Here is a 12261-nt window from a genome sequence, read left to right on the forward strand (position 1 = left end):
GTAAACAGATGTAAACATTTCTCTTATCACTGTCACAGTTCTTATCACAGTTCACCAGGCAGGTCAATTGTTTCTGTTCTCATAAGCAACTTTTAATTACAGTCCGGCAAGCAGGTAGTTAGTCATTGCAGGCCTCAATCTTCAAAATGGTGTCTCTAAAATTTATTAACTCTCATTCATTCATCTTTCATTTAGTTCATTCATACCCACACCTATCAAATCCACATGTATCAAATCGGCACATCATATTTTTGTGACACATTCACAATAAATAGTGAGCAGCCATTAACCGGTTTCCCTCTCACAAATGGTCATGCTTGGCAGAAACCATAAGCCTATCAACCCACCTTCTCACCCTTTTATTCTAATCTCTGAACCTGTCAGGACACCTGACCATCCATTGATCCAAATCTGGGAACACTGTGAAACCTATATCTCCAGGGATAAAACAATTAAGCATCCACTGTCCCAAGATCCAACTGTATTTCATTCTCAAACCCTCCCAGTTTCAGAGTGGGTGAACACACCAGATAGCAAACACTTTCAAGTTTAACCAAGAACAGTGTATTCTACACCATGCACAAGAGACAAACTATAAATGAATGCCTTTTTGAACCAATGAGATTACAGATCGTAATTTGCACATGGCAACTCCTTGCAATGACTATAAATGTCTATAAAATATCTATGCTTGTTACTGAGAGGGATGTTAGATTTGGGATTTCACTCTTTCTCCTGGCATCCACCTAGGGCATTGCTGAATAAATGATTTCTGTTTCTGCCTTCATCCTTGCATATTTTCATTAGATCAATCAGATCTCAGGCACGCTAGAAGGACCTGAGATTTCGGACATTTTGAATGAATCAGAGGCTAAATTGGCTGAAACATGCTTTTGCACGAGGAGTGACACATTGGACTTTAAAAAGTAACTTACAGGCATTGAGATGGATAACTGGATTAGACCTGTGGCATGATTTTAGGGACACTGGATTTCAGACTTATTTTTATTTAACACTGGCTGATGCTGGAAGTATTATAAAAGAAGAAAAATGCAAAACAGGGAGGTAAACCAAGACACGCTAACCAAGGAGCCTGATGTGGTCAAAACAGGAAGTCTCTGAAATTGTTCAGGCTAATGGTGATGCTGCTAGTAAAGATAAGAAGCCAGTAAGAAAGGCAATGTTTTCAAGAAAGCAATACGATCAAAGTCATGCAAGCTATCACTAAGAGCAGGAATGGGCTTAAAACATGTGCAACTGGCCTCAATTCATGCTGCAGTGCACTTTGGGAGTGTGGATTTAGTAGCCATGACAGTTTGTAGCTAGCTTTCAACCAGATTATATGGTCAGTTTAAGTGTGTCCTCCATGACGCAGAGCTTGGGAAAAGAACTACTGAACCTGACAGACTGAAACACAAACATTAGAATGCTGACCAGAATGAGACTCACAAATGCTAGCTAATACTAAATCTGTGCATGTATAGATTTATTGAGAGCCAGTGTGGTGTAGTGGTTTGACTATGACTCTGGAAACCCGGGTTTGAATCCTCGCTTGGCCATGAAATCCACTGGATGAACTTGGAGAAGTCTTAGTCTTGCAGTCTCAGAAGAAGGCAAATGTAAATCCCCTCTGAATAAATTTTGCTAAGAAAACCTCATGATAAGTTCAGTTTAGATTGTGATAAATCAGAAATAACTTGAAGGCACACATCAATAAATAAACAAAATAAGAAAAAAATCATTTTTTTCAAAAATATTAAAAATTGTTGTGACACAAATCAGACTATCATCCAGTTATGAATATCTGAACCAACCTGAAGGGCACATTTAAAAGCTTTGATACATTATGGAGTTTGTCCAACCAATGCAAGCAAATTCTTGGTTCTGATTCTTAGGACTTCATCAGACACAGTCATCTCCCCGTTTCAACACACTTCTCATCCATTTTGAGGATGAAGCGCCACAGAGCCCATCACATACTGTTTCTTGACTTCCGAGTGTCATCCATACTGTTTTGTCCTTGAAATGTGGCTGAAGTGTGTAAAAATGGGAAGAGGAAATGGGGAGAAATTGTGTTCTGAGCCCCTGGAACACTTGAAAATGAGAGAATCTGTCAGATTCACCAGTATATTTCATTTCAGTGATGTGGAGCAATGGACGTTCCTATGAGCAGTCTTCCGGTAAACATTAATTCTCTAATTCTTGTCCCAAGTCATTCTGTTTGAGCCTGGTTCCTTTTTTTAAATTTCACGGGCAGAAATTGCACAATGGAAAGATATCACTACTGTGATTGTTTTCTATCATCCATCTACAGTATGCTGTGCTTTCACAATACTGCTGTTTGAAACTTGTTATTTTAAAAAACCTATTGCTATTAAACTGGTGACTCTAGAGATTAGAAATTCCTTCTTTGAAGTACTGCGAGGTTTCAGCATTTTGAGATTCTGAAGATTTTCCCCCTTTAAAGAAAACGGAGTATGGAGTCTGCGGGGACAGAACTTGCCTGTGTGATACAAGGGAAAGGCTGGGGAAGCCTTGAAATGTAACTATCCGTTTCATGATGGAATGCTACGATTTCAGATTATTCTCTCTGCTTTCCACAGCTCATGTGATGAGGTCCTAGGTGAGCTTTTTTTCAGTACAGGTCAGGGGTAAACAATTTTTGTGGGTTTGGGGCTAATTTCCATGCCTTGGGCCTTGGAAGGTCAGTGGCAGATTGAAAAAAAAACTTTTAAAATAAACAGGAAATGCTTGCTTTGAAGCTTTTTAAAAAAGAAATTCAGCTGGTTTGCCACATTCCAGCAACAAGGCTGAAAAGGGCCATTTAAAGTCAGTATTTCATGCTGGTTTTAAAGAGGAATTCCCAGTTTCCTACCCAAATTTGGAAGCACTTTTTGTCACTAAACTGTAGAGGTGTGATTTGTGGGGCTGAACCTCCCAACCCAATATCCTTTGTGGCTGCGTCTGGGATGTGCTGAGTAAGAAACACTTCTCTTTGCAGAAAAGGTCAAACTTAAGAACTTTTTTATTCTGAAGGGTGAACAGTTTCTTTGCAAAAGTCAAGTGTCTGTGAACAGGAGGAACACATCTAATATCCTGAGTAACACAGTGGACTGAAAGTAAGGTCCTTGGTTGCTTCTCTCAGTGTCTGGAGAATGTCCATGGTAGAAAACATTAAATGTACAGATTGGCATTGTGAAAGATAACAAGGCAATGTAGTACAAAGCCACCATGTGGATATCTGATAGAACAGTTATGCATCTACAAACTAGATGGTAAAATGTTTTTAAATGTCTTGTTTATTGTATTTGAATGGGAAGATTAGAATTTTTTAAAAATCATATTCTTGCAAGAAAATCTCTCTGAAGTAAAGCAGTCTGTGAAATTCATTTTACTAGTTTGAATTCTGGTTTCCTTCTCCATATGCAATGGATGCCTGGTAAAATAGTTTTGGCAGGAGTTATACAGTTATGGCAATAATGTCACCATCATGATGATAACGAATATTAAACAATTACCTAGATTTACTGATTCATGTGCTTAAGTAAGTGGTGATCTAAGTTACCAGCCACTGTTATTAAGTGGTGAATAATGAAGTATGAAAGAGCATTGAGGGTCACCTGCTTGCATGCTTTGCCATTCAAAGATTATAGGCTCCTTCAAACAATTCCAGTGAGCAAACATTGCAAAATGAAGGGGAAAAAAGAATCTTCTATCATTTTGAGGAACTATATACAGGCAGTCCCTGAGTTACAAACATCTGGCTTACAAGCAATTCATAGTTAAGAACGGGGGTGAGACAACAGGAGGTGAGATAAATCTATCCCTCAGATAGGAAATTCACTCCTAAAAGAGTTATCATGGGAAAAATGTGTCTCCACTGAAGTTTTATCACCAATCCTTGTTTCCACAACAAGCCAAATTTTTCCAAAATTCAAGTCTCACAGGGACAGGAAGTGAGGTAAAATCTTCTGAACAGGGGAAAAACAAACACCACAGGTGTGTTAACCCTTACCTCTGCTATCCAAAGATTATTTGTATACTGGTTTTGACCTATAAAGCCCTATATGGCTCTGGTCCAGGTTATCTGAAGGATAACACCTGCATTAGAACATGCCCATTCTGGATCTCAGATTACGGGAGTTACAATCTCCAAAGTTTTCTGAGCTTGCTACATACTTCTCTCACCAGACATCAGTAGCTTTCTCATGGAGACATACAGTTTTAGACCTTTCTGAGTTTTTTTCCACAGCCCATCCGATAGCAATCCCTAGATTTTTCCTTGGAGACTGAAAGGCTGAAGACATACAAAGTGTCAGTTCAAACTCAGCTTTATTTATGCTTCTTGTCAATTACATGAATGGAAATAATCTGTCACATCAACAATGATTTTTTTTTGAGATGTGTCATGTGTTTACAGTTAAATATGTTGAACATCACATAAAAGCTGACAAAATCATGGCTTAAGGGGAGAGTTCTGTCAAACTGCCTTCAATTCAGAGGCACGTCATCAAACTGATTGTTTCTGTTTCATTCCAGTTTGTGGGATCTTGAGATTTCACATTAAGTTATTTCTTGAGAACAATTTTGAAGAAAATAATGTATTACAGGGGACAAATAATCTATTTCTGGAGTGTTATATAAGATTTGAATATGTAAGTGTGGTGTTCACATCCATAATCTTTTCTCATATGGCACAGAAAGAAAAATGTCGCACACAAATCATTGTTAGCCCACGGTGTCATTGATATTTGTGAACATCCTTCTGCTCCTCCATGATGACATGATGGCAACAGTCTTGGACAGCAACGGCTCCCAAAGTGACCCATTTAAGGTGTCAAGCAGGGATGTATTACCTTATTTTCCATCTTCATCGCTATGATACTTCACCTTGTTGATGGGAAGTTTCCCACCAGAGTGGAAATCATCTATCGGACAGATGGCAAGCTATTTAACCTCAGCAGACTGAAAGCCAAAACCAAGGTCACCACAACATCTGTTATAGAACTCCAATATACCGATGACAACGTAGTCTGTGCGCATTCAGAAGAAGACCTACAAGCCACTCTAAACACCTTAGCAGAAGCATACGAGAAGCTCGGCCTCTCACTGAACATCGAGAAAACCAAAGTGTTCTTCCAATAGGCACCAGCAAACCCCTCTGCAATGCCGGGAATACAGCTTAATGGTGTAACATTAGAAAACATTGACCATTTCTGCTACCTTGGCAGCCACCTCTCCAAAAAAGTCAACATCGACACTGAAATACACCTCTTGTGCTCTGCGAGTGCAGCATTTTTCCAAATGAAGCAGAGAGTGTTTGATGATCGGGACATCCGTAGAGATACCAAGATGCTTGTTTATAAAGCCATTGTCCTCCCAACCCTGCTATACACCTGCGAAACGTGGACGGTCTACAGACATCACACTCTACTCCTGGAGCGTTTCCATCAGCGTTGCCTCAGAAAAATCCTGCAAATCGCTTGGGAAGACAGGCGGACAAATGCCAGCATGCTGGAAGAAGCAAAAACCACCAGCATTGAAGCGATGCTCCTATGCCATCAACTCTGCTAGACTGGCCACGTTGTCCGAATGCCCGATCACTGTCTCCCAAAGCAGTTACTCTACTCCCAACTCAGGAATGGAAAACGTAATGTTGGTGGGCAGGAAAAGAGATTTATAGATGGGCTTAAAGCCAACCTTAAAAACTGTGACATAGACACTGAGAACTGGGAGGCCCTGGCTCTTGAGCACTCTAATTGGAGGTCAGCTGTGACCAGCAGTGCTGTGGAGTTCAAAGAGGCACGAATAGAGGGCTTAAGGGAGAAACGTGCCAAGAGGAAGGAGCGTCAAGCCAACCCTGACCGGGACCACCTTCCACCTGGAAACTGATGTCCTCATTGCGGGAGAACATGTGGATCAAGAATAGGTCTCTTCAGCCACCTACGGACCCACCCCTGAGACCCCACAAATGGAGGACAATCATCCTCGGCCTACGAGGGATCGCCTAAGTAAGTCATTGATATGTACAGGTGAAAACCCTTTTTAATGTATCCAGCAAACAGTTGCCATTCACTGATGATTTCCTTTACTAATATAGGTTGGACATCCCTTATCTGGAATTCCAGAAATATTCCAAAATCCACAAGTCTCTGCACAGGTGATAGAACCTTTCCTTTCTGAAAGTTCTGAACACATAAACTTTGCAAAATTATTACTGTATAATATTACAATCAGGCTATGTGTGTAAGATGTATATGAAACATACGGTAAATGAATTTTGTGTTTAGAATTGGGCCCCATCTCCAGAACATCCCATTATGTACATATATGCAAACACAGATGTTCTAAACCCCCCCCCCCCATAAAACCCAAAATCCCAAACTTTGGGATTCAAAGTGCTGGTTTTGACCTACAAAGCCCTAAATTGTTCTGGCCCATCTTACCTGTCCGAACGTATCTCCCCCTATGAGCCTTCTAGAACTCTTAGATCATCAGGGGAGGCCCTGCTCTCGGTCCCACCAGCCTTGCAGGTAAGGCTGGTGGGAACGAGGGACAGGGCCTTCTCAGTGGTGGCTCCTCAGCTGTGGAACACCCTCCCCAGCAACATACGGCAGATACCAACTCTCCTAGACTTCAGGAAAGCCTTAAAGACATGGTTATGCACGCAAGCTTTTAATGAATGAGAACATGGACTTTACATGACCTGTACGAAGACTTGAGGATTCTGGATGAATGGATTTTAATCTTGGACATTCTTAAAATTTTATGTAATGTGATTTTATTTTGTAATGGTATCTGTTTTATATGAACTGTTGTTTTGTAGATAGTTTTATATGAATTGTTTTACATTGTTTTTAAGCATTGAATTTTTGCCTATTTACTGTAAGCTGCTTTGAGTCTCCTCGGAGAGAAAGGCGGGGTAAAACTGATGTAAATAAATAAATAAATAAATAATTTTCATGTGGCAGGAGAGTAATATTGTTAATTTAATATTGACTATTAGCTATTGATTTTGAGTATGTTTTAATGTATTATATGTTTTATGATTTTATGTTTGTATGGTTTAAATGTATTTATGTGATTGTATTGTATTGTGTATTGCTGGGCTTGGTCCCCAGTGAGCCACACCGAGTCCCTCCTGGAAGATTGGGCGGGATATAAAAACAACATTATTATTATTATTATTATTATTATTATTATTATTATTATTATTATTATTATTACTATTATTGACACAAAGGCAGAGTATGGCACAGCAAATGAGATGTATATACTGGATTTCACATCATCATCTTCATCATCATCAACATTATTATTATTTACAATCAAAGCTTAGAAATTGGCATTTGTTAATTCCAGAGAATAACATTCAAAACAATTAAGCTCAGCATGCTTCTTAAACATGTTCTGGTATCTCTTTAGATCAAAATGCTACTAAGGTGACAATAAAATGTTATTCTCACCAAAGTAGCATTGTTTCATCTTCATTCGTTATGTTTAGATTGTAACTTTGTTACACCCCAGTTATTAAAAAACACATTACGGGCTACATTGAGAGTTTCTGTTTTATTTCTTCCAAGCTCTGGGTTACAATAGAGGACAGTCATTTGTCTATTAGGCCATATCTTTCATGCTGCTATCTGAATCTTTCATCACTGGCATCCTTCTAGCATCCTGCTCTTGCGGCCTTTCCCAGAACAAATATGTACTTTAATGAACCTACTAAGATAATGTCTAAAAAACCGTAAGTCTCAAATATATATAAAACATTTTTGCTAGAGACCTGACGGCCCAGAAAAAATTCTGCCCCCCCCCCCAAAAAAAATAACCTAGAAAAAAATTATTTTCCCTGGTTTTTTCAGAAGTTTTAAAAAGTTTCCCCTTGTTTTTTTGTTTTTCTAATTGCACCTGAACCTTCCTATACTATCATATACTACATAACATAGCTAGCCATGCTGGTTAGAGAGTTCTAGGAATGGAAATTAAAAAAAATCATCCCCTGGCGGTCACCCATGGGTGCTAACCATTTCCTCTTGGTCTCTTTCACTGTCTCTATTATTGTTTCCAGCCATGCTGGATGTGGAAATATGGGAATTATAGCCCCAAACCCTCATGTTTCCAAACTCTGGCTAGAATAGACCCTGCTGTTGCTTATCCTTTTAGAAGTAATCCCTGTGAAATTGACACATTTGAAAAAAATGTTTTTTCATATTAAGTCCCCTGTGGTTTTTTCACAAACTGGCCAACTTAGTAGCAGTTGACTCAAAGGATTATCACTGCTGCAAACCATTTTCCATGGTGATTTATAATATTTTAATTATGTTTAATACAAGGATTTCTGACACAGCTGGAGCAGGATTGCAAGCACACTAGAACCCAGTATGCACTGGCAGCGAATTTGTAACTTTCAGCCAGAAAGATTTTTATCAGTTCAGTCCTTTTCTTATTAAATTGGATAATATTATAATACCTTCTGTATGCATGTACCTTTCTAATCATAGTTGATTCACACTGAAAGCATCTAGAAATCAATGAAGCATGTAATACTGTGAATATTTGAGGAAGATTTTTTCATTGCCTCCTAAAAATGTAAAGAATATTAAGGATAAAAGAAAATAACGTTTTAGACTTTGCAGAAGACTGCTGGCAATGCTCATACATTATAATCTGTTCTGATATGACAGAGCTATTTAAGATTCTTAGATAGTATATTTTAAGTGCTACTAGACCAAGGGAAAATGCTCTTGAAAACAGTGACAAAAATACTTTTAGAAATGGAAATGTTCATTCATGACATCTCTGTGTTGAAAACAAGATGTCCCAGAAATATTTTCTCAAGATGGTTGATGGAAAGCATTTACATTCAGCCCTCCACATTCATTGGGGTTGGGGCACAGGAACCCCCCCCCCCCCGGAAAGTGTATAATTACAAATAAAGAAATTAATATTTTTAACTCTTGAATTTTTTAGGTATTTCAGCACAACTCTGAAACTGAACACAGAATCACATTGGAGGACCTATTGCATCCTTCTCTCTAGAAACCTCTAGGGTTTTCAACATGACTGTAGGAGGATGACCATACATGGGAGGACCTAGTGATCCCTAGAGAGAACATTTGAAACCAAACCTGTGAATAATTAAATCCACAAATGTCAAAAGAACAAATGTGGAAGAGTTGAGCGATTTCAGCTACCACTGCAATTGTGGGTTTAGGGCAGTGGTTCTCAAGATGTTTTGCCCTTCAACTCCCAGAAATCCTAACAGCTGGTAAACTGGCTGAGATTTCTGGGAATTGTAGGCCAAAACACCTGGGGACCCACAGGTTTGGGGCCTGACAAGCCAACCTTCAAAGATCAAATAAGTCACAGACAGGGTGAAAGCAAAAAGAATGGGGGCATTTATTCACCTTGGCCTAAGTGGATGACAGCAGAGTCTGCACTCTAAAGACTTAACATAACTCAGTGCAAACATATAGATATATTTATAGCTCTCTGACAGCAGTTTGAAACAAAGGTCTTTGCCTTCCTGGATGCTGCCTGGTCCAGACTGGTACTGGCTAGGATACACATGCTGATTGGCTGAGACGTGCTGTCCATCATCATTGCTGGCAGGAACTTTAATATACTGTCCTTGCACAATTTGAAGTCTTGTGACTGTTTTCTTGCTCTGCCCATGGTGAGTGAGGGAGGAATGGAATGTGGAGAGGGTCTGAGTTAATGGGGTTGAATAGCTTTGTCCCTGTCCCTGTCCCTGGGTGAGACAATGAGTTTCAGCTGGCCAAACAGTGAGTGGTAAGGGTGTTGGCATGGCCTGGGTGGGCTCCCAGGGAGGGGTCTGATTGGGTTCTTGGGATTAGAATGAGATCCCAGGGACAAGGTTCGGTGGTGTTTTGGAAATTCCCCATGGCTCTTCCCTGGGTCCATTATGAAACTCCAGGAGTATTGGTGAGGGGGTTACGTCCCTTCCTGGATGACATGATGGGATTTGTCTTAAGGTGTGTATATGTGCTTGGTGCATCTGTCGAGTTCACATTGGAAGTCACCTGCAACTGGATTTCTGGGAGAAAGGTCATTTGTAGGCTCTGTGACTGGGCGCCTTCAGGGTATCAGTTTTGGGGTTCTGGTATTTCAATAACATAAAAACGACTATGTAGAAGAACTGTACAGCATTTAGAGACATACTTATAGAGTTGGGAGAGACTACAAGGGTCATCCAGTCCAAGTCCCAACAATCAAATAAATGACAGATTAGATTTGACATGCTCCATTGTGTAGAATGGGGGGATTTCTACATTAGTGAAAGACTTAGGGCTCATCTACAAGTGCCAAAAAAACCCCTATGACCACCATGAATGGACTGCTGACAGTTTTCTCAATGCACAACTTTTGGTGAGTTCATGTGTTCCGGGAGCATCAGGATTAAGGTAAGGATGGATTTTTATGCAGGTTTGAATTCAGCCTTAATATTCCTCTGTGTCCAGTTCTACTGATCTTTCTCTCGGTGCCTAAATACAGTATTCTTCAAAGTAGACAAAAAGCACAGCAGACATGCTGCTTCATTAGAAAAATTCCATACAGGGATAGTAAAAGAAGCATCAAAAGACTTTAGCCTTTAATCTTTGATCTGTTGGGGTCTAAGCCAAAGACTATAAATGCAGAAAGCTGCTGAACTGCTTAATTGCTAGTTTACAGGGTTATCTCTCATTTATCTTTTCTTTCCACATTACTGCAGCTCTGGGCATTCAAAATTACATATCCTATAACTGAAAAATTCACATCTTTAGAACATATAAAACCTTTAGGCAAATGTTAGATATGCCAGGATGAATGCTACGCACAATATATCCCAATTGTATCGTTTATTTCACAACCCCTCATGGATTATACTCTGATGAAACATGCCCCATGCACAACTGACAGTTCAAGATTAGTTCACATGTTAGGCCTTTTTTTAAAAAATTACTGTATGGAAGTTCCTTCTCTGGGGAGGGTGAGGATGTAAAAGAATTGTTGGCAACATGTAGCTTACTGTTTCACGTCTTTCTCATTCCCATGTGCCCTACATGCCCCCCCCCCCCCCAAATTCACTTATTTGTAAACTGTACTCTCCAGGTAAGGAGGCAGTAAAAACATAACATAAATCAAAAAGCATTCAAACAAAAAGATCAAAGCAGTCTTCAAATGAAAAAGTAACACTGCTTTAATATTACAGGCCCTCTAGAACTTTTCACCTACTGTATACACTTCTGTTGGAGCCCCCGGTGGCGCAGTGGATTAAACCCTTGTGCCAGCAGGACTGATGACTTGAAGGTTGGGTTGCTGACCTGAAGATTGCCGGTTCGAATCCAACACAGGAAGAATGCAGATGAGCTCCCTCTATCAGCTCCAGCTCCATGCAGGGAGATGAAAGAAGCCTCCCAGAAGGATGGTAAAATCATCAAAACATCCAGGTGTCCCCTGGGTAATGTCCTAGCAGACAGCCAATTCTCTCACACCAGAAGTGACTTGCAGTTCCTCAAGTCACTTCTGACATGAAAAAAACTTGTGTATAAATCAATCTAAATTGAGGGCAGTTTGTGGGGCGAAAAATAGGGATTTTGATATGCCTTGTGGATAAGTTGAGGGCCATTCCACATAAAGGGGAAAGCATCAGCTACCCCTGGTCAGCATTATTTTTCCACTCAGGCATTTAAAAGGATCAGAAGGGTTAGTGTTTCTTTTAGGTTCACCTGGGATGAACTAAGCCCTTACCTTCCATCACTTTACTCAGAGAAAGGGATGCCTACTTTTTTGATGAGTCAAGGTACAGTACTATTTACTATGACTGTGGATAAGTTGATCCAGTTTTTTGGGATCAGTTTTTTTGACTGAAATAATTATTTATTTCTCGATAAATAATTATTATGAATGAGCAACATTCTCCTAACTATAATCATAAATAAAAGAAAAAATGGAAGCAAGAGTTCTAGCTGAAACTGGCACATATTCTCTGAAATAAACATGTGTATTACCAGAAAGTACACATTACTCCATAAAATAGGCGCCCTATGTGTCAACAACTACCATATGGAATATTGTCTTTTCTGGAAGATTAAATCTCAATTCTGCCATATTTTAGACATTCATTGAAAATGTTTCTTTTTATATTTTCTCATTCCCATCTATGTGTTGTATGGAAATATCTCATCTGCTGTGTGATTTTTCTTGTATTTGATTGTGTCTTTCTATTATATGGCATTGAATATTTGCCTTTGTACT

This window comes from Anolis carolinensis, chromosome 6 (assembly GCF_035594765.1).
Source record: "Anolis carolinensis isolate JA03-04 chromosome 6, rAnoCar3.1.pri, whole genome shotgun sequence".
NCBI classification, from domain to species: domain Eukaryota; kingdom Metazoa; phylum Chordata; class Lepidosauria; order Squamata; family Dactyloidae; genus Anolis; species Anolis carolinensis.